Source organism: Mesoplodon bidens (genome assembly GCF_964165515.1).
Source record: "Mesoplodon bidens genome assembly, chromosome: 1".
NCBI classification, from domain to species: domain Eukaryota; kingdom Metazoa; phylum Chordata; class Mammalia; order Artiodactyla; family Ziphiidae; genus Mesoplodon; species Mesoplodon bidens.
The window spans coordinates 20,931,199-20,954,915 of record NC_138176.1 but is presented as its reverse complement, the minus strand read 5'-3'; the positions used below and the strand labels follow the sequence as shown (position 1 = coordinate 20,954,915).

Here is a 23,717-nt window from a genome sequence, read left to right as displayed (position 1 = left end):
GATAAATCTTAAAGACACTATGCTAAGTAAAATAAGCCAGGCACAAATGACAAATACTGTATGAGTCCACTTATATGAGGTATCTAAAGTAGCCAAATTAATAAAGATGGAAGGTAGAATGGTGGTTGCCAGGGGTTGGGGGCACTGGGAAATGGGGAGTTGCTGTTTCATGGGTAGTATAGAGTTTCAGTTTTGCAAGGTGAAAAAGTTCTGGAGATTGGCTGCAGACAATGTGAAGATACTGAACAATACTGAACTGTACACTTAGAAATGGTTAAGATGGTTATTGTTATGTGTATTTACCACAGTTAAGTTTCTTTTAATTAAAAAAAAATAATAGGAAAGAAGAGAGGGGAGAGAGAGAGAGAGAGGGAGGGAGAGAGAGAGAGATGGGAAGTGTCTAAGTCCTGTACAGTTTGTTACAAGCATACATACAGTTATTATAGTCTCATTATACTTCAGTAAAATTGTGAAGGTTCACTGGTAAAATCTCAGAGCATTAAGGCAGCGAAAAGCATTAGCCTGCTTTAAAGCAGGGTAAGTAGACAGCAAATGAAAGAAAACCAGAACCAAGTATTTATGTATTGTTCTTCTCAGTATCTCAAGTTTCCACTCAGCTCATATTGATCTCCAATCAACTTGAGATATCTGTTCTTCCAGTTTTTTCAATATTCCCAGAGTTCCTTTGCATAAAATATGATTTTGACCAAAATTTTAAAACTAGTGTGTTGATTATTTCACAGGAAAAAATTGGTTTATCTCTAAAGTGGAGAAATCCAAAATCCTAAAGTACAAATCTTTGCACACGACACAGATCACAAAAATTTTTGCATCTGCTTTTATGGGTTGAATTTTATGTCCTCCTTCCTGGCTGAAACATGTACATGTTGAGGTCCTAACTAACCCCCAGTACTTCAGAAAGTAACCTTATTCAGGAATAGGGTCCTTGCAGATGTAATTAGTTAAGGTGAGGTCATACGAGAGTAAGGTGGGTGCCAATATGACTAGTGTTTTTATAAAAAGAGGAAATCTGGAAACAGGCACACACCCAGGGAGAATACCATGTGAACATGAAGGCAGAGATCTACAAGCCAAGGAATACCAGAGATTGCCAGAAGCTAGCGGAAAGGCAGAGAACAGCTTCTTCCTCAAAGCCCCAAAAAGGAACTAACCCTGCCAATACCTTGATCGTGGACTTGTAGTTCCCAGAACCATGAGACACTGGATTTCTATTGTTTTAATAGAAACCAATAAGAAGTAAAAAATAAAAATAAAAGCCTTGGCATGAGCTTCCCTAATGGTATCATTTCTCCTTTCCTTGATTCTTTTGCCTCTTAGCTCCTTCTGCTTTTTTTCAACTCTCTTCTCTCCTGTTTCCCTGTCCTTGGAACTTTTACTTACTCCATGCATCATGGAGTGTTTTAAAAAAGGCTTTATTTTTATGAAATATATCAACTTGTTTCCTTTTATTATGAAAGTAATACATAGTCACATTTTAAAATTTACTTTCACATAATTTATAAAGAAAATAAAGTGGAAAAAAAGAGACCTCTCTCTTCATTCCCACCTGAGCAGAGTTTCACATCACTTGCCCAGAGGTAATCTTTGTTAAGGTTGGGTAGCCCTCCAGAATTTTTGGTGCCTATACATGCATGCATATATGATTTATGCATTTGTTTTTTAAAAGAGAAAATGTAATCAAATAATGTATGCTGTTCTACACTTGTTTTTCTTCAACTAACAATATATCCTGAATAGCCTTCCGTATCAGTATATATAACTATTGCCTCTTTCTGTACGGATGTTCCTTAAGTTATTCAACCAATTCACCAATAAAGAATATTTAGATTATTTTCAGTTTAGTGTTATTGTAGTCAGCACTGAAATGAACATTCTTGTGTTTGTATCTTTGAGCACCTATTTCAGTATATCTACAGGATTATCAATTCTGCACCCAATTTACAATGTGGAGGCGGGGTGTGGTATTCCCCACACCACCAAGCAATTCTTTGACACCAACTGAGTGTCCTACAATTCAACTCAATTCTGACACCATCTACCCTAGAGATAGCATCAAATTCTACAGGTTAAGGGCTCAGTCTTCCACTTCAGACACCAATCACAATTCCAGATGCTTCTGACCTGTGCTTCTGACTGACCACTATAGATTCAAAGTTCCAATAACTCCCTCCTTGGGTTCAATTCATTTGCTAAAGCAGCTCACAGAACTCAAAGAAACATTTTACTTACTAGATTACTGGTTTATTATAAAAGGTACAACTCAGGAACAGCCAGACAGAAGAGATGCACAGGGCAAGGTATGGAGAAAGGGCACAGAGATTCCGTGCTCTCCGAGAGTGCCACTCTCCCCGAAACTGCACATATTCACCAAACAGGAAGCCCTCTGAACCCCATCCTTTTTGAGTTTTTAGGGAGGCTTCATTACAGAGGAATGAAGATCATTGTCCATTGGTGATTAAGCTCAAGGTGGGGAAAGGGAAGGGGCTGTGACTAAAAGTTCCAACCCTCTAATCACGTGGTTTGCTCCTCTGGCAACCAGACTCCATCCTTAGGTGTGATACACAAGTCACCTCATTAACAGAACAAAAGACATCTTTATCTCTCTCATCACTTAGGAAATTCCAAGAGTTTTAGGAGCTGTGTGCCAGAAATGGGACGTAGACCAAATATATGTTTCTTATTATAAATCACAAGATCACGAGGATAAATTCCTACAAGTAGAATTACTGGGTCAGAGGGGATATGCATTTTACACTTCCATAAATGTTCTCCATGGACTTTAGCATCAGACAAAGCTGGGACTGAATCTGTGCTCTGTCACTAACTGTGTTACTTCAAACAAGTTACTTTATTCATTCTCAACCTCAACTTCCATGGCTATAAAATGGATATAATTTAGGGCTTCCCTGGTGGCGCAGTGGTTGAGAGTCCGCCTGCCGATGCAGGGGACACGGATTCGTGCCCCGGTCCGGGAAGATCCCACATGCCGCGGAGCGGCTGGGCCCGTAAGCCATGGCCGCTGTGCCTGCGCGTCCGGAGTCTGTGCTCCGCAACGGGAGAGGCCACAACAGTGAGAGACCCGCGTACCGAAAAAAAAAAAAAAAAAAGGATATAATTTAAAGTCTATCTCAGAGTTGTTCATGGATGAAACAATATGTTTGGTTCATATGGTTAGCAGTTAGTTCACATATACTCAGCCCATTCTCTCTCCTTTATTGTCTCTCTCCTAACTCCTCCACGGGTTTTTGCAAAGATCTCATTTCATTTCATGTCAAGAAATAGAACATCTGATATATGCAAGATTTGACAAATGCTAAGGGGACTCTAAGTTTTGTTTGTTTGTTTGTTTGTTTGTTTGTTTTAAGGCACAGTCCTTTTTGGAGCTTACAATATTATACGAGAAAAACAACTCTCAGCTGCTAGTATGTGGTAAGCTCTTACTTAATATTGTTGGAATGAATGAGTAAAGGAAGAGAGGAATGTTATTGAGTGAGTAACAACACCCAATCTGGAACTGAGTTCAGTGGAGGTCCTAGTATCCTGGAGTGCAGCATGGAGTTGGGAGTGATGGAGATGAGGCTTCTTAAAACTTTTCCTCTGAATTCCATGTAATGAATGCAAAGGGGAGCATTGGGCCTGAAGGTCAAAGCATTTTTTTTTTTTTAAAGCAGAGGCAATGCTTTATTTACTTTTTTTTTTTTTTTTTTTTGGCTGTGTCGGGTCTTAGTTGCAGCGCACCGGCTTCTCTCTAGCTGTGGCACGCAGGCTCCAGAGTGTGTGGGCTCTGTAGTTGCGGCAGGCAGGCTCTCTAGTTGTGGCACATGGGCTTGGTTGCCCAGAGGCATGTGGGATCTTAGTTCCCCGACCAGGGATCGAACTGGTGTCCCCTGCATTGCAAGACAGGTTCTCAACCACTGGACCACCAGGGAAGTCCCCGGTCAAAGCAATTTGGCTAGAAAATTATTTGAAGTCTTGTGTTTTATCTTGACACTTCACATAAAATTTGTATTCTACTCCATAACATATTGTTTGCTTTCATATACATGGCATCCTTCTCCTCAACCCTGGAGACACTCCAGCAAGATGTACCATATTTATCAGATGACTCAGGTTCCTCCTGACATGTTGTCAGGGGTGTGCATACTTGAGTTTGAGAAGCATAACAATTAGATGCTCTCACTTCATGCTTCATCAACTATCTCCCCATCTCTCTACCCTACATACCCATCCCATACCCTCATCAGCCTCATTTCTCCCAAATTTCTGCTGAAATTCTCCCCTAACCCTGCTGTCTCTTCAATCCTGATTTTGTTTTTCTAACTAATCTAAATTTTATGTTGAAACTCCACTACTCAAAAAATATTTAAGAAAAATAGCTCAACTGCAAAAGTCCTCCAATATCATTTGAGGTCATTAAAGTCTCGCGGGACAGGCTTCATTTATCTACATTGCTTTGGCTTTTGGTCTGTCTCATCCTTGTCATCTAGGACAATAGACTCTTAGAGGAATGTAGCTTGTTTCATTTAAATCTTGACAAACACCCAAACTAATGTTGTGGTCAATTAATGTTGATCTAGTTCTGAGCTCTTTCCTCTGTGTTTGAAGGACACTGTAAATGGCACATATGTTTTGAATTGTTTCTCCAGAGCTCAGGGTGACTCTGATCTGTCCGCCTCTTCTCCGTTCCCACTGCCTGCGCCCTGGGTCAAGCCCTCATCATCTCTCACCTCGATTATTGCTCTAGCTCCCTGCATGGAACTTCTTTCTTATCTTTCCACCCCACCCTCCTCCAAGCTGCTAGAGTGATTTTTCTAACACAGAGGCCAGCCCAAGCCATTCTCCTGCTTTAAACTTAGGTGGCAATGATCCATAACTACATACAATGACATCATGTTTCACTTATCAACATGAGTGAAAGAGCCGGACACAAAAGAGTACATATGTTAAATAAAGCACAATACCCAGCAAAACCAATCTATGGTGTTAGAAGTCACAGTAGTGGCCAACAGGTATGTGAAAAGGTGTTCAACATCACTAATCTTGAGGGAAATGCAAATCAAAAGCACAATGAGATATCACCTCACACCTGTTAGGATGGCTATTTCTTTAAAAAGCCCCAAAAGATAAGTATTGGTGAGGATGTGGAGATAAGAGAAACTTAATACACATTGGTGGGAACGTAAATGGGTGCAGACATTATGGAAAACAGTATGGCGCTTCCTCAGAACGTTAAAAATAGAATTATTATATGACACTGCAATCCCACTTTTGGGTATTTATCCAAAGGCATTGAAATCAGGATCCCAAAGAGTTCCTGCACTCCCATGTTCATTTTGTAGCATTATTCTCTATAGCTAAGATAGGGAAACAACCTAAGTGTCTGTCGACAGATGAATGGATAAAGAAAGCGTGATACATACACACAATGAAATATTACCAACCTTTAAAAAAAAAAGGAAATCTTGCCTCTTGTGACAACATGGATAGACCTGGAGAACATTAGCTGAACCAAATAAGCCAGACACAGAAAGATAAATACTGCATGATCTCACTTATATGTGGAAGCTAAAATTGTGGAGCTCATAGAAGCATAGAGTAGAATGGTAATTGCTAGGGAAAGGTGAAATGGGGAGATGATAGTCAAAGGGTACAAAGTTTCAGTTCTGCAAGACGAAATAAGTTCTAGAAATCTACTATATAATATAGTTCTTATAGTTAACAATACTGTATTGTACACTTGAAATTTGCTAAGAGAGTGTCTTATGTTAAACTTTCTTACAACACACACAATGATAATTATAATAAAGGGGGTGGGAAGAAGATTTGGGAGGTGATGGATATGCTTATGGCTTTGATGGTGGTGATGGATTCATGGTGTATATTTATCTCCAAACTCATTGAGCTGTATACATTAAATATGTATAGCTTTTTACATGTCATCAGACCTCAGTAAAGTGAGGAGCAATTGTTGGGATTGGTAGGGATCGTGAAAGGGGCTTTTAGGATGTTGTTAATGTCCTGTCTCATGATTGGGGTGCTAGTAAAACAGATGTGTTCAGTTTGTGAAAATCTATCAAGCTGTATACTTATGTTTTAGGCACACTTCTCTATGTCTTTTCCTTCAACAAAAAGTAAAAACAAACAGCCAGCATTGGTTGCTTCCCCTTAGCATGATACACAGTCTTTCATGTATCTCCCACTTGTCCCCCTCCTCCCCCATCCCCAATTATCTTCCCCAGGATCCAGCCACACCAGATGACTCAGTGTTCTCCAAACAGCATGCTTCCTATATTTTTCCTGATGCTGCTCCCTCTGACTGGAAGCCCTTTAGTTGAAAGTCGACTTATCCTTTGAGGTTCCATTCAGATATTACCTCCTCCATGAGATTCCTTTCTGACCACACTTGGCAAAACCAATGGTTCCCTTCTCTGTGTTTTCACAGTACTTTGTAATTCCTTTCCTACAGCTGCAGTGACCATACTTTCAATGTACAAATACAGGATTCTTGGTTTCAAAAGTATGAATTATACTTAAGAGATCAATAGAATACTGGGATCAGGAAAAGCCTAGAATGTCTAGGGTGTGTATGAAACCTCGTATTATAGTAATTTCTCTGGATTTGTGTCTCCACCTAGACCAGAGGTTCTTAATCTTTTCTGTGCCATGAATCCCCTTGGTAGACTGGTGAAGCCTATGGACCCTTCTTTTTAAAGTAAATGTTTACCAAAGTACAGCAACTATAAATAAGTGCTATAGATGGATAGCTCAATTCATTTGTGTAAAGTGAACACATTGACATTGCTAACATCTGGATCAATAAATAATACAAAAGTCCCATACCCATTCCAGCCACCACCCCACAAAAGGGTAAACACTATATTGATGTCTAACTCCAGAGATTAGTTAGCCTGTTTTTAAACTTCTTATGAATTGAATCATACAGTATGTTCCATTTTACATCTGGCTTCTTTTTCTCAATCCATGTTTGTGAGATTCACCCATGTTGCTGAATGTAGCAATTGTTCATTCAGTCTCATTGCTGGGTGGTATTTCATTGTATGAATATACCACCACTGATTTATCCATTCTTCTATTGATGAAGATGTAGTTTTGTTCTGTTTTTTCATTGTGATTAATAGTGCTTTTATGGACATCCTCATACATTTACCTTGTCCTCATATATGGTAAATGTATGTTATGTATGCATTTCAAAACAATGTTTTTAAATGCATAAAATACAATACACAGGACCACAAAATAAATAAACTAATATATAGTTTTCAAATTATAAAATTTTAGATATAGCTATGTATATGCTTCTTTTTTTTTTTTTTTTTTTTTTTTTTTTTTGTGGTTCGCGGGTCTCTCACTGTTGTGGCCTCTCCCGTTGCGGAGCACAGGCTCCGGACACGCAGGCTCAGCGGCCATGGCTCACGGGCCCAGCTGCTCCGCGGCATGTGGGATCTTCCCGGACCGGGGCACGAACCCGCGTCCCCTGCATCGGCAGGCGGACTCTGAACCACTGCGCCACCAGGGAAGCCCTATATGCTTCTTTATTAACACAATTCCCAGAGCCAGCAGTGGGTCTAATAACTATTATAATTTTGAAGTAATGATGCACTAAATAAAATTTCAAAATTTCTGCAAAACTACAATGTGCTATGACAATGTCTGTGATTTCTGTGGGTGACAAAGTCACACATATTGTGAATTCCTCTGTGATTTGTTGTATAAATTCATAATTAAAAGAATGTTAAATTTCAGTTAAGAGGTTAGTGAAAACTAGATATGTGATTTTTTTTTTCCCATCCATGTTCAGGAAGTCCTGAATTCACCTCTGATCTAAATTTAACCCTCTTAAAAGCAAGGATCAGGGCTTCCCTGGTGGCACAGTGGTTGAGAATCTGCCTGCCGATGCAGGGGACACGGGATCGAGTCCTGATCTGGGAAGATCCCACATGCCGCGGAGCAACTGGGCCCGTGAGCCACAACTACTGAGCCTGCGCTTCTGGAGCCTGTGCTCCGCAACAAGAGAGGCCGCGATAGTGAGAGGCCCACGCGCGCACTGCGATGAAGAGTGGCCCCCGCTTGCTGCAACTAGAGAGAGCCCTCGCACAGAAACGAAGACCCAACACTGCCAAAAATAATAAATAAATTTTAAAAAAAAAGCAAGGATCATATCCTAATCATATTAAACATACAGAATCTGACACAAAACTTGGCACACCATAGGTGCTTAATAAATATTTTTTTAAAGGACAGTAGTAAAGTTTGGTTGTGTGTATAATATGTGCCAGGTACTGTGCTAGGCTCTTTAGATGCTCTTCTAAAAATCCTCACAACAATCTTTTGATAACTACCCCTATTTTACAGATGAGGAATGGAGGCTTGGATAGTTATGTAATTTGACAAAATTCTATAACCAGTGTCAGGCCAGGAATTCAAACCCAAGTATTTCTGACTCCAAAGCCGCCAGCTGACTGCTAACTACAATATTTTACTGCTGACAATTGAACGAAGAGATATATGAATAACTGAATGAACAAATTGATGACTAACCAATCACACACACCCTCTAGTTCCCTAACCTTTACAACTAGTGGAATAGTTTCAAGATGCAACCAGCTGGAGTTAGTGATGAAGTCTGGTTTAGTGAAGAGTATTTTTTGTGTGTGAAGCAATTTGGTCCTTTGGGAAAAAACTCAAACCTAAGTGTTCATTAACATCGTTCTTTAATCAACTGAACTCCCATCTAGCAAATGGTAGGTGACGGATGTTTCCAGTGCTGAACTTGAGAAGGCGAGCTCCTGGGCCACAGAGCTTTATTCATAGTAACCAGCACTTAAGCCCAAGTGCACACATCAGGTTGTGGAAAGTTATCTGATGACCAAATCTCACTTCCTTTCAAGGAAAACACTTGCACTCTAGTTAAAATTTTGGCCTTCTCTGAGGTCCAAAGGAAGCAGTGGAAAAGTATGAAGAAACCCTGGGATGTCAGGGGTTCCAGATTCCTCCCTTGACTTGAGGATTTGGATAGGAGGGTATATTTCTAGGGAGTTAAACAATATGATTTTTCAATTCTGAGACTCTTTTCATCCAAAAGAAACAGATTAACTTTATCCATTTCCCTTGAAAAGGTATTCTCCGAGTGAGGACTCCTGAAACTTAGGAAAACGTAACTAAGGGCTTAAATATATGTTTCTGCATTTAGCTATTCTCATGTCATTGTTTTTCAAAATGATACAAATAATATTTACACATGTAAAAACATTCAAATATATACCATTTAAAATAAAAAATCAAAGTGTCCCTCACCCTCCTAATCCCACTTCTCAGAAGTAAATACCTACTGTTAACATTAACCATCTCATGTACACATTCTAAACTTTTTCCTAAAACATATAACATATATTTATACCTATTTGCACATGGAAATATATGTACCTTCACATATGTATGTATGTATATATACAAATATGACATTACTCTCAGCATGTTATTCTACAACCTACTTTTTTCCTTTAACAATATATCATGGGCATCATGCCAGGTTAGTATATCAAGGTCAGAATCATACTTCATCAGTGCTGCATAGTATTGTTATATGGATCCATTAAAATTGATTTTACTGTTCTCCTATTTAAAGATTTAGATTGTTGTTTCTTTTGTTTGCTATTGGAAACCACATGGCAGTGAATATCCTTGTAATTATCTCATTCAAATGCTCATACAAGGATTTCTGTAGGGTAGTGTCTTTTAAGTGGATTTACTTAATCGAAGAGTCATATGTTTTAATCTTTGACAGTTATGACCAAATTTAAGAGGACACACTTTGACGCTTCTGCTCCTAAGGAGACTCTCTATGAGATTTTGACTGACTGTGGGATCCACAGCTCTGGGTTAACTCACAGAATTCCTTTCACCCCAGTAAAGTGAACATGCTCTCTATATTGCCACAATCTCTCCTCCTGGTGCACATTTTAGCAACTATGCTTTGTTTCAGAAGCAAATGATTTCTTTACAGCAAAACTCAGAAGCCGCTCATGTTTCAGAGTGAAGATTAAACTCCACCTCTACTGTGGATTTTTTTCCTAAATGGTTAGCATACACTCACCTACAATTTCATTAAGTCTGCATTCAAGCTCCTTTCTCCTTTTCTAATTGTACAAGGAAGAGAAGATTTATTGGGAAGGGAAATGCATTGAAACATATAGGAAGTAGTTATTTAGTTAGGACTGGAACAAGAGGAAAAGCTAACAAATTTCAAAACAAACCATTGTAACAAGGACATGCCATAAACTCCTCAGGCCTCAATAGATATTGATTTTATTATATTCTAAGAAGAAGAATCCTCTTAATGGTCTTTTTATTAGGCACTCTCTATGTGAAGGCATTTTACATAAATTATTTCTAATTGTCCCAACAAATTTGCAGGGTGGGTTGCAATTTCTCTATTAGACAGATAAGGAAACTGAGCATCATAGAACTGATGCAATGGTCAAGATTTCACAGCTAGGTAAGTGCTTGAGTTGGGATCCAGACTCAGGCTCATCCGATTCTCTTTCCACTGTGTTGTATTATCTCTGTTGCCATCCAAGTTGCCAACTCAGAACTTCATAGGAAAGAACCATGGCCAATGAATGGAGGTCCTGATGTACCTCCTGAGGTACACAGAACTTAGCTCAGTTTAAGGAGAATAAAGAGATTATGAGTGCCCTTTCATGGGAGGTTGGGTGATTGGTTTTCTGTCAAAAATACTGTAGACAGAATTCTTGCAGTGGATCAGAGACTGGATCAAATGACCTCTGAGTCCATTTCCAAGTCTACAAATGTATAATTTGATTCCCACACCCATTTCACAGATCAGAAAACAGAAGCTGAGAATCCTTAAGTAACATGCTCAAGTTCACAACTAACTAGTGTGGAACCCAAGCATCATGGTGACTCTTCCACTGACCTTTCCATTGAACACACATACTTCCATGACTGTAGCCTTGCTAGCACTTAGCTACATAATTTTGAATCCCTTTTACAGACATATTTTGTTGTATTGCACTTTGCTGATACTGCATTTTTTTTTTACAAATAGAAGGTTTGTGGCAACCCTGCGTCGAGCAAGCCTATTGATGACATCTTTCCAACAATATTTGTTCATTTATGTCTCTGTGTCACATTTTGGTAATTCTCACAATATTTCAAGCTTTTTCATTATCATTATATATGTGATAGTGATGTGTGATCAGGGATCTCTGATGTTACTATTGCAAAAAGATTACTACTGACTGAAGGCTCAGATGATAGTTGGCATCTTTTTAGCAATAACGGATTTTTAAATTAAGGTATGTACCTTTTTTTAGACATAATGCTATTGCACACTTAATAGACTGGGGTATAATGTAAACACACTTTTATATGCACTGGGAAACCAAAAAATTCGCGTGACTTTCTTTATTGTGATATTAGCTTTATCTTGGTGGTCTGGAACAGAAGTCGTGATATCTCCGAGATATGTCTGCACTCCTTTGTTTGTGCCTTTGGCTAACCTAGGTTCCACCTTGATACCCCACAACAAATACATGATTAGAGGCAGGGAGTCATGTCTTTGTTTTGTCCTCCCATCTCTTCCTTTTTTCCCCTCCTCCTGTCTCTTCTAAGAGCAAAGGCACCAAGGGCAGGACCATTTGGTGTCACCCTACGTTCTCCCTCTTTTTTTTTTTTAACGCCTTGGATTCCTAATCCAGCAAAAAGAGTATTAATGTTGTATGTAAAGAAAGTAATGGCATGAGAGAAGAGGAGCTGGCATACTCCCAGAAAAAAACAAAAGCCAAGCCCAACTTGAGGTACTAGAGGTACATCCTGTAAAAACTCTGGCAGCCTTTTAGACAGCAGTCAGGATTGGATCAATTCTACAACTCATTTCAAGGAAAAGAAAAAGAAAAAAGACTAAGAAGAGTCTTCAAGAAACTACCCGCCTTCTGGGCTGAAGCATGCTGTGCGATGGCCAGACTGCAGGGATACCGGCTCAGAAAATCTACGCTGTATCTGCAGAGCCTCTGAATGTTCGAGAATAAGTTGTTGAATGTATGTGTCACCCTCACTCTGTACCCAGGTGAGTACAGATGCAAGTCCCAGCCTGGTCTCTCAATTATCTCTCTGGCAAAGAAGTAAAAACCACTTATCAGAAAAAGAACCCACTTTTCTGTGAGAAATGACCACCCATTCCTCCATCCCAAATCCACTGTAACAACTTATAAACCCTTCAACAGAATCTGAAAATCAAAGGCCTTGCTCATGCATTTGGAGACTTGACTTGATTTAGATCTCTAAATTCTTACTATTTTACTTACTGTAAAATCTGGGTAAGTAAATTTCTGTCAAGGCTGCTGGAAAGGCTCACCATTTAGTTAACAATTAATATCCAAGTAATTTGGCATCTGGAAAGCCTAATTATTTTGGTTACCTGGTTCACATAGTTTTCAAAATGTAGTTTTAAACATTCAAAGTGAGGATTAGAAGGGCCTCAAGTACAGGTGGAAGGAAGGACCAGGTGTTATTTCACTAATTGGCTAAGCAGTGTTGGGAGGTGGTAAGAGAAGGGGCTGAGAACCCAGATTTTGTAGTCATTTTACTGCCTGGATTTAAAACCCAAGCTCTGCCATTTACCAGCTCTTTGATCTTGGGCAAATTACTTAATTTCTCAGTGTCTCAGTTCCCTTGTTTGTAACAGGAATAATAGGATAATACCTCATGAGGCTGTTGTAAAGATTACATGAGATACCTATATTATAAAGCACTTTGAATAGTACCTGGAATATAGTAGGTGTTCAGCAAATGCTTGTAATGCTATTTTATGCTTTAATAATGAGAGTGGTGATCCACCCCTCTCCTCTGAGAGGAAAATGACCATGCAGACTCTGTACAGATTTATAGCCAAATATTGTTATGGCTAGTTTTCACAAATAGCAACCACTGTTAAAAATTAAAATGTTTAAATTAATGAGACTGTTTTTTACATTTGATCTCCACTTACACTGCATATAATCTGCAAGTGATTAGATTTCATTTTTATTACTCCTGTTAAACTATAACGTGCTCCTTATCCTCCGTGGATGTGGTTCACACTCAGCATGCTCTTGACTTTGCTCAGCATCCTGTCTGTTGTGGCTTAATCCCAGCAATCACTAAGAATGAGGGTGTGAGAAACTTGTTCAAAAAAATATTGCTTACAACACAAAAATTATTAATTTCTTAAGAGTCTTAAAGAGTTATAGGTCTTTTTTTGTTTTGTTTTTGTTTTTTTGTTTGTTTGTTTTTTGTTTTTTTTTTGTGGTGTGTGTGCCTTTCACTGTTGTGGCCTCTCCCGTTGTGGAGCACAGGCTCCGGACACGCAGGCTCAGTGGCCATGGCTCACGGGCCCAGCCGCTCCGCGGCATGTGGGATCTTCCCGGACCGGGACACGAACCCGTGTCCCCTGCATCGGCAGGTGGACTCTCAACCACTGTGCCACCAGGGAAGCCCTATAGGTCTTTTTTGAAATGGGGGGAGGGGAGAGGTCAACGAATGACTAGGATTTAACAGAAATGATTAAAAGGACAGGATGTTCTTTTTTCCCCCTAGGGGCCACAGAAGGAAATGAGAACTAAATTTAATATTATGAGTCCTCATGTTCATAAATTGATGTGTTAGGTTTATGTGTCCCAGTAATTATGCCCTGCTTTGGAAAGGCTTACTCTGAAAGTTTAGTCTGAAGATAGAAATTCAGAAGCTGGGAGAGCTGAGTAGGAACTATGAAATAAAAGTGTTGAGAGTTTCCAGCAAGCTATTTATCTCATGTGTAAATTCAGGGCAAATTTGTAAAGTGGGATTTATGTGTCATGTCCTAGCCATCCTTTTCTTTCCTACCTCAGTGGTGGAAGCAATGTCAAGCCACGGAGCCCTTTCACTCTCATCTGCCTGTTCAGTCTCTGCTATAAGACATTTACACTTTAATGAAAATTTAGGTCAATGTATTACTACTTTCAGGAAGGGTTTGTTTTGAAAGTTTTACCTTGAATGACAGATTGCAAGGTTTTTAATTGCTGTGTCATAGATTATATTGCAAGCAACTGAGAGCAGTCTAATTAACTTAGGCAAAAGGAATTTATTGGAAGAATAAGGCTCACGGCTCATAAAATTGAAGGTAAAGCTGAAGAATCAGGTCTTGTAAAGGACAGGAGCCAAGTCAAACAAGAGCTTTACAGCAGCATCTAATCCACATTCTCCTCAGGGACCTCATTCAAAATGAACTCTCATCTCCTTAAGTTTTTGTGTCATTCTATTCAATATTTAAATGCTAGGGAGAGAACATCTGGTTGGTCCAGCTTGAGGCCAACCCCTTGCTTAGGGAAAGGGAAGGGTCCCACTGTAAGAATGGGATGAAAAAAGGTTCCACAAAGGAATACTGAGGCACTCTTAGTGGAAAAGGGAAGAGATGCTGTGCTGACAAAAACATACATTTACTATAATCACCAAGTAAAGGCATTTCACATACCTGTCGATGGGTGCGGGACACACTTTGAAGATGTGGAAGAAGAGGAGGATTGTCTCCACACTCAGGTAGCCATTTTTCTTCACATGAAGGAGCCTCGTACGAGACCCTTTCTAATGAGAGCACATAAGTCAAATGAGATGGGAGGGACCCCAGGATTCTTTCAATGGTTTTCTCTCAAAAGCTTTAAAATGAACACCTTATGATTTAACTGCACTTGAGAATACCATTGAATTCTTAAAGCCACACTTTTCAGTCTTTTGGGATGGTGCTGAAATGTGGTTTCTAAAGTAAATATTTGAATGAATACTAATATACCTCAACCACTGGTTTAGATTGTAGATCACTGCCCATCTCCTGTCCTAACTAAATATGCAGTTTCCTGAGTACAATCCCAGACCCACTAAAGCCGAGTTCTGGTGGGGAGGGCTTCAGGCAGGGGCTGATACTGAATAGTTAATAAGCTTCCCAGGTGGTTCTGATATATGTTTGAGAACCACTGAACGGGACTCAACAAACCCCACTAGCTGTTGAGCACATACTCCGCACTGGTCAGTGTTCTGGCCTCTAAGGATCCAACAATGAATAAGATAACCAAAGTTCCTGCTCTTTCAAAGATTCTTACAGGGAGGAAATTAATGATAAACAAATAGAAAAAATAAACAAGATAATTTTAGAGTGGAACAAGCATTCTGAAGAAAGAGGGTGATCTTAAGCCAAACATGACCAAACAGAAGTGTTCACTTTTACCTGTCATGCTCTTTCTTCTCAAGTCTTCCATGTCTTAGATAATGGCGCCCTCTCCACCCAGATGCTCAGGCCAAAGGCCTAGAGGTCATTCTGGGTTGATTTCTCTCTTTCCTTCCCTTTCCTTACCCACCACATGAATCCATTCTCAAGTCATGTCAGCTCTACTCACAAAACGTGCCCCCAAGTCCATTCACTTCTCCTCATCTCCACAGCCACCCCTGCAAAGAGACCCCATTTCCTATTGCATGGATGGCTTTGATAACTGCCTAACTGGCCTCCCAGCCCCTAACCACTTCCGTCTTGAGCCCATTCTCCACACAGCAGCCAGAGCAAAATTCCAAAAATGTAAATGAGACCCTATCCCTCCTTAGCTTAAAACTTCCCAAAAGTCAAACTCTCACCCTGATCTCCCAGAACTGCATGATCCAGCCCAGCACCGCCCCCCTCCGGCACTCTGGCCACCTCTGGGGTGCTTTGTCCCTTGCACACAGTGTTCAACCACCATTCCCTTCTCTCAGTCTCCCAGACATACCAAGATTATTCTGCCTCATGACCTTTGAACTTGCTTTTCTCTCCAGCTGACAAGTTCAGGTCATTTGGGTCTCAGCTCAAATGTCATCTCCTCAAAGAGGGCTTCTTCATCCTTCCTAACTAGTCATTGTCAATGGTATGTTTTCTTTTCTTTATAGTCCTTAGCGTCTGAAATAATCTGACTTGTCAACTTGTTTACATGTTAACATCTGTGTTTTCTCAGTACAATAAAACTTCATGAGTACAAGGATTTTTGTCTGCTTTATTCACGGTTCTATCCCTAGCACCTGGTGGCTGGCACATAATAGGAGTTCAAAAAATGCTATTGCCTCAATGAATGAAAAGAAGTGAGTGTATTAATGGAAAGTAACTCGAGATGGGGCTACTTAAACAGGCTATCCATAAAGGAAGGTTGAGTTTTCAGGGTCATGTTTGGGGACTACATGTATTCTAACTTTGCCCCACACAAACTTCTCATTCCAGGCAGACAGGTTTACTTGATGTCCTGCCAACATTCTTTACACTTTCCGGTATGCTCAGTGAAGAGACCCAAGTCGTGCTTCACCATGAGCATGGCCTGAGCAGAGTGCTGGGGGACCTGTCTCAGGAATCTCACACACATACCTTTGCTCCTGCCACCTCTGTCATCAAAGGCCCTTCGCCTCCATCTTTTCCCTGTCACAGTTCTGCCCTTCATACTCCCTGTTTTCTCCAGCAGGAATTGATCTCTCTCTTCCCTGACTCCTTTTGGATTCTTTGAGTACACTATTTACCTTGACTCTGGAATACGTATCAAATATGTGCCTTGGGCAAGTTATTTAACCTCTCTGAGCCTCAGTTTCCTCATTTAAAAAATATGGTTAATGGTACTAATTTAGCAGGATTGATAAGATGATGAAATATATATATACATATAAAACACCAAGCACAATACTTGGCACAGGATCACTCATTAAATGGTAGCTATAACAATTATTATTTCTAATAAAACTATAATAATTATGACAATGATTATTGAAATAGAAAATAATATTATGGATAATAATTGATAATAATATAATATTGGTAATAATATTTTTAATAAAATTTATTGCTTGTTTACTATTTGCTAGGAGCTTCACATTTATTAGCTCATATGTAGTGATTTTGCAGTCTGGTTGCTTCATGCATTTGTGTCTTATTTTCCAGCTGGGTGTTTAGGGTATAGGCTAGCTATGTCTCAAGGTTTTGTTGCTGTGGTTTTTTTTTTAATAATCCTCTAAGTGCCAAACTGTGCATAGTTCATTGCGAGTGCTCAAGAACTATTTGTTGCAAATGATAAGATTATCCATAGCTCTGAAATTTAGTGACTTGCATTATGTCAGAACATAAGCTGATCTAGAAAATCTGGAAAATTTAAAATTTGGGCTTAGATATGTCATCTGCTTAAATAGTATGCCGGTGAAAGGTCTGCCGTACATCTATTCAATACTTTTGAACACCTACTCTGTGCCATACTCTGTTACAGGCAACTGGCAAAGGCTTCTAAGATAGGCAAATGATGGCATTCATTTGTCTGTATTTCTGGCAGGTTTATAATCTCCATTTTTGCAGTTGCTTTTTCCTTCTAAGAGACTGGCTCCTATGTTGGAATCTAAGCCACTTAGAGAATATTCAGAACATACGGCATTATAAACAGTTAGGCTCTGGAGCCAGAATGCCTGGGTTTGAATCCCTGCTCTGCTAATTCTTTGCTCTGAGATTCTGGGCATGTTACTTATCCTCTACAAGCTTCAGTTCTTTTAACCAAAAATAATAATAGTCCCTATGTTTAAGGATTATTCTGGGTATGAAATGAAATAATGAGTATAAAGTATTTAGCACTGGCATACCATAAGTACTCAGAATATTAGCTCTCATGAAACTACTAGTTTGTATTCCTCTACCAAGCATACTAAAACACTGGACAAGAAGAAACCACCTGGAAACTCATTTTTGAACAAGGAGAGAAGGAATGAACATATACTTAAGCTCCATTATGGGCCAGGCTCTAGAGTAGAAGCTCTCCATATGTTATGATTGACATGTTGTGTGACATAATCCTCACAACAACACGGTTGAACAGGAATTATTTTATGGATAAGGATACTAGGACCTAGACAGATTAAAATTTTTGCCCAAGTTTATACTAGAAAGGGTGGAGCCAGTGTTAGTCCTTCTCTGAATCCTTCTCACTTAATAAAAAAGGAGCCACCTATGTTTCTCTCATCCTGTCTCTGAGACTCTACACACAGTACATCGTTTTTGTAGGATAGCAGTACTCAAATTTGGTGCACATGAGGATCACCTGGAATGCTTGGAAAAAACCCTCAATCTACAGCCACATCCTAAAAGATTCTAATTCAAGGATAGGGTCCAGGAACCAGAATTTCAGGAAACACTCCAAGTGATTTTGTTGCAGGTAGCTCCTGATCACATTCTAGAAATAGTGTCATAAGGATTAAAACACCCAGTTTTAGATCATGTAATATATATTAAAGATTAGCAGCTGAAATTTTAAGGCATGAGATGATAAGATATAGGTAAATGATGTATTTTAGGTTTAACATAGCAATTGCATACTTTGTATTCATTTTACATATCTCTCCACAGAAACTGGTAAGTTGATTTTTTGTGAGTTTTTATCTTACCTATGTGTGGGCCTCTCATTTGGAGTATCTTATTTATAGCAATTGTTTATTAGTTGTTTGTGTATTAGCAGTTATTTATTTAGCCATGATGATTTTAAAAGACTCACCAAATGGAAAATGAATAAATGACAAGAAATACTTTTAGGACACAAAAGGAGGACTCCGAGGGTGATAGTTTATAAACGTTACAGAAATTTATCAGGCCTGATTACTTAAACAGTTGTATAAGAAACTGTCAGGCATTTAACTGAGGTAATTCCTTTAAAATAAACTATATAGGTCACATAGTGCTAACAAAATATGTTGATGAATCCTTGAGTGTCACCCCGATTATATCTCCTTGGGGAGTGGAGAACTCATTAGAGTGAGTTCCATGTTAGTCCTTCCTGTTCTGTTCCTCAACTACTTTCCAGACTCGCTCGACACAAAAGGGTGATCAAAACGTATGTAGCATGGCCAAGTTTCAAAATGAATGGTTCATCTAACCCCACTGATTGAATACATGACATTAGGAAGTATTAAAAGGCTGTTGTGCTTCACTGAGTTTACGTTTCGGTCCGAGAGCTTTAAAAAGGTACATTTGGGGGAAAAGGATGGAAGAGGGATCTCTATATAAATTCTTAGCTCTTCATATTGCAGATGTTATTCCCGACCCAAGGGGAAAGCCTCAAAGCTGAGAAGTTGTTAAATTGGGAGCAGCAGGGTGCATGCGTGTGTGTGTGCGGGCGTGTGTGTGTGTGTGTGTATGCATGCACGCACACACACAGGGAGAGAGATTAACCTGTTTGCTTTCCGAACCAGTAAGTAGTAAAACAGGTTGTTTAGGGTAAAGTCCCTTGAACTAGATAGTTGATTTTAAATACATCTGCCTATAATAATATCTTCTATTTACAAAGTACTTTGAAAAGTTCAAAGCATTTTTTCCTTTATTATCATTTGAACTTCATAACCACCCTATGAAGTAGGGACAGCAGGTGTTATAAGACACCACGGCCACTTAAAAGATGGCTAAACTGAGGCACAAGCATGTCGAGAAACTTGTTCGAGGTCACATAACCAGTTGGTTTCCCAACTAGAACTAGAGCACCGGAATTTTGAAATTTAATCCAGTGCTTTCTTGGCAGAGAGACTGTCCCACTACTGCTTGATCTACCCAGAGTTCACGTGGAGATATGTGGCTACAATTTAATTGGAGAATACAAATCAGGCATGCCTAAAGAGCTCTCCAGAAAATAATTTGTTTCTCTTAGGGCATGACTGTGTTAGAAAAAGGAAGTAGTGGATGGAGTCAGTTGTTTTAGACAATCCAAATTACAAACAAACAAAAACACTTTGTAATCAGTTTCTGGATATTTTGGGAGCTATTCATTTCATTAATTTGCATATTCATTTTTTTAAAGTATCTATTAAGTGCCTTTATATAAGAGACTGTGCTCAGTACTTTGGGGAAGATACAAAGAAATGCATTTAATTTTGAGGGGTTGCTTTGAATTATACAAATAACAGCCATTTTATTCATTGTCCATTACCACCTGGTAGATGAAATGAAATGCCTTCCTTGCAGAAGAGCAAGATAAAAACAGATGAAGAAACTGGGCAACTAATTTCCTTCAATTCTCTCCCTATAGGAGGCCTTTATATTTATTTATTTATTTAATAATTTTATTTATTTTTTGGCTGCATTGGCTCTTTGCTGCTGCTCGTGGGCTTTCTCTAGTTGCGGAGAGCAGGGGCTACTCTTCGCTGCGGTGTGTGGGTTTCCCATTGCGGCGGCTTCTCTTGTTGAGGAGCACGGGCTCTAGGCACACAGGCTTCAGTAGTTGTGGCACATGGGCTCAGTAGTTGTGGCTCTCTGGCTCTAGAGCGCAGGCTCAGTAGTTGTGGCTCACGGGCTTAGTTGCTCCGTGGCATGTGGGATCTTCCCAGACCAGGGCTCGAACCCACGTTCCCTTCATTGGCAGGCAGATTCTTAACCACTGCACCACCAGGGAAGTCCCTAGGAGGCTTTTTTAAAGAAAAAACATTGGTGACAAATTGTCTTGCCAGGTATACAAAACACTAATTTTGCTATGTCATCTAATCTAAGGTAATGCCCCTTTGAAACTAGGGAGAATGGGCTTAGGTTAGTGCCAGGTTCCTTATCAGAAATACCAAATCAGGATTTAAGGAAAAATGTTAGAATCTAGCCCCAAAAGCAACTTCCAAAAAGCATCTCTGAAGGCCAGAATTAAATCTCTACAGTACCTTCCCCTGCCTGGCTCCAAAATGAACTTTTCCTTTTGGCAGGTATGCTTGAGGATGTAGACTAAAGGGAACAGAGGCACCAATGGGTGCAAGGAAACAAGTGCAAGGCCCTGTCATTTGTGTGGAAGATAAGTAAGAGTTTGCAAATAATTGTTGTGAGTTTCCTTAGAGGTCACTTAAAAAAAATTCCCCTGGACAAATTTCTTTACTTTCTAGCATAAACATCTCCAAGTCTGAAGGCAAAACTTGTGTTAATATTTACACACATTATAAGCACTTGTTTGATATATCTCTTTAGTTTATACTACATGTACACAAACAGTGTCACTGAGTGAAACTACTTTTTTGTTGCTGTGACAGGTCTTGCTCAGTGCCCAGTGTGGGTGTGTGAAACAGTGTATATGGTTATACGTGCTGTTTATTTGACTTGTGTGTATGGGAAGAGTGGAGACTGAGTTAACTTCCCTGTGTCCCCATTTTGCTTCTCTGGGTTTCCATTTTTTCCACTTGTGAAATTACAGGGCTGGAGTCGGTGAGCTCTAAATTCTGTTCCAACTCTACCACCCAATGATGCACCAGTTTTTTTTAACTATGTTCTCATCGCTATTAAACATACATTTTGTGCTCCAGCCAAGTCAGTATCCTTAGCAATACTGTAGGGTCCTGCTTCAGGAAAACTTGTCATAGTTGGGTACAAAATCATAAGTCAGATGAAACTGTTTTTTCACTTTACAAAAACGATGATTTGCAAAATAATTTTGGAATGGTGGTAAATAACAAACTCTGGCTGCACATTTAAAATAAAAATTTATTTTTAATCCAAGTTTTCAGGAAAAGTAGTGTAGACCGAAAGATACATGCATTAAATCACACACAAAAAAGTTTAAATCTCATAAAATCATAGTCTATTGGAATGCTAAAGGAAAATTTCAATCCAACATCCTCAAATCACAAAATAGGGAACTATGGAACAAAAGAGTTTACTTACTTGCTCAAGATCACACAGGTAGTTAACAAAGGCTGTGCAAAAAAATCAATTGCAGAATATTTTCCATATTTTTCTCTATTCATATTTTGGGACCACACCTCCTCATTTACCTATGAAGAAAAAAATCACAGATGTTGAGTGCTTAAATTGAGGAATATTGTCTAAAATAAAATTTAAAGTTATAATGCAGACTCTCAATTTCCTCATATGTGGACACATCACATTCTAATAGTGTAAACAGTAAATTTGCATGCATTTAAAGTTATCTACTTATGAGCTCCTTAATTTTGCTGAACTTTAAATTGCCACTGAAATAGTACCCTGCTATTATATTCTTAAATGATTTTAAATTTTTTGTTTTTTTCTATAAATAATATTGTGATTTTTATAAGTACAAAGTGGTATCTGTCAATAATACATTTTCTTTTTTTAAAAAAATTGAAGTATAGTTGATTTACAATAATATATTTTCCAATACTGACATTCATTGAAATTCCACATATGCTTATAAGTATTAGTAAGACTGGACTCTGTTGTTCCCAATCATGTAAATCAGTTTTATTTTATGTATTATTCTTTTCACATTCTTGTATTAAATACTAAATAACCTCCCTTTATATAGTTATCATTGTAGTGCAATGATTGGAAATTAAATATTAACACAAAATACTATTCAGTTTCAAGGCACATGGCTTTATTTTTGCCATGGACCCCAGTGTTTGAAGTTAGCAGGGCTCTTTAAAACTAATGCTTCTAGCATTTCATTGACTCACACTAAATTGGTCCCTCGATCACCCAGTTAATTTTAACCTTGACCTCCTACAGCTGTACTGCCTTACTCAGTCCAAAAAAACTCCCTGCTTCCACCCTTTCTGCCTTTTATGAAGCAATAGTGGAGAGGAAAAACAAAACCCATTCCTTTAAGAAAGATTCCACCTCCTCTCTCATAAGCAAGTGCCTAATGGTAATTGTGGAGTCTCTACCAAAGTCACTCACTTTACTACTCAGCGTTGGGAGAAGCTGCTGCCGCCACTGCTGCTGCTGCCGCCGCCGCTGCTGCTGCCGCCGCCGCTGCTGCTGTTGCCGCCGCCACCGCCGGTCTGAGGCTGCAGTGGGTTCCCGTGCAGCACTGCAGAATCCACACCTAGAAGATACACACGTCTACTACCCTGGACACAGGAAAGCCTTGGATCCTCAGTGGGTAAGCAAATCTTTTATCCATTTTGTCCAGAAAAACTGTGGGAAAGGGAGTGATCATGGCAAGGATTGCTCATCAGACATGCTTAAAATGGACTATGTTAATTTGTCTTCCTTTGAGCGGGGTCTAGATTTGTGACTGGCAAATGTCCTGTACAGTGGAGACTATTGTCTGATATGTACCCCTAACACATTTTTGGGGGGCTATTCATAAAAAGGCTAACCTTGATGCGTGCCAAGCTTTTTTCATTTTTTGCTTTTTAAATGCAAGAAAACATCTAGCCACTCCCAGTATCTCTCTCAAATACTGCAGATATTTTAAAACGCCACAAAAAATGACAGGCCGAGCGTTTTCTAAATATTTTCTTCCCAAAGCCAGGAAGCCTTACCCACGATCCTTTAGGGGTATTTAAAAACCATAAGGCATGGTTAGATTTTGAGCATATGGGAGATGGTGGTAGACTAAAATTTCTGTAGCTTCAGTCCAGTGGGGAGAGAAAACGAGGATAAATGAATCACAGTTTGTGTCAAGCCAAGATTCATTTCCCACACTTCGTATGTGGGAAGAGGAAACTACATTTTAATTAGCACATTTTTAGGGAAGAGGGAGGGAATGAAGATGAGGGGGATGGCATGAAGTATTTGAGGGGGAAGAAGAGAGTCTGCAGAAGAGGAAGGAAATGAAGGGGACTGTCGCCAGTACCTTGGAAACGCAGGGAGATAAGCGTGGGGAATGAAGTTTGTTGTTGTGTGTTAGGGTGGGGTTGACCCAAGGGACCATGAATAACCG

The 23,717-nt window shown here is 39.3% G+C and overlaps 1 protein-coding gene and 2 long non-coding RNA genes across 3 annotated transcripts in view; 1 reads left to right on the top strand and 2 right to left on the bottom strand.

Moving 5' to 3' along the window:
- Positions 1 to 23,717, bottom strand: part of LOC308622452 — a 264,527-nt gene that overhangs the window by 14,625 nt on the left and 226,185 nt on the right. The gene's annotated exons all lie outside the window — the stretch shown is intronic.
- Positions 11,815 to 22,810, bottom strand: LOC308627148. Its single transcript, XR_014017357.1, has 4 exons — positions 22,727 to 22,810; positions 21,731 to 21,840; positions 14,552 to 14,661; positions 11,815 to 12,174 (listed from the first exon to the last, which is right to left on the bottom strand). It is a non-coding gene; the product is annotated as an uncharacterized lncRNA (long non-coding RNA).
- Positions 22,785 to 23,717, top strand: part of ADD3 (adducin 3) — a 126,031-nt gene continuing 125,098 nt past the window's right edge. The window contains exon 1 of the mRNA XM_081252888.1: positions 22,785 to 22,931. The gene's annotated coding sequence lies outside the window, so the exon portion shown is untranslated. The remainder of the gene's footprint in view (positions 22,932 to 23,717) is intronic.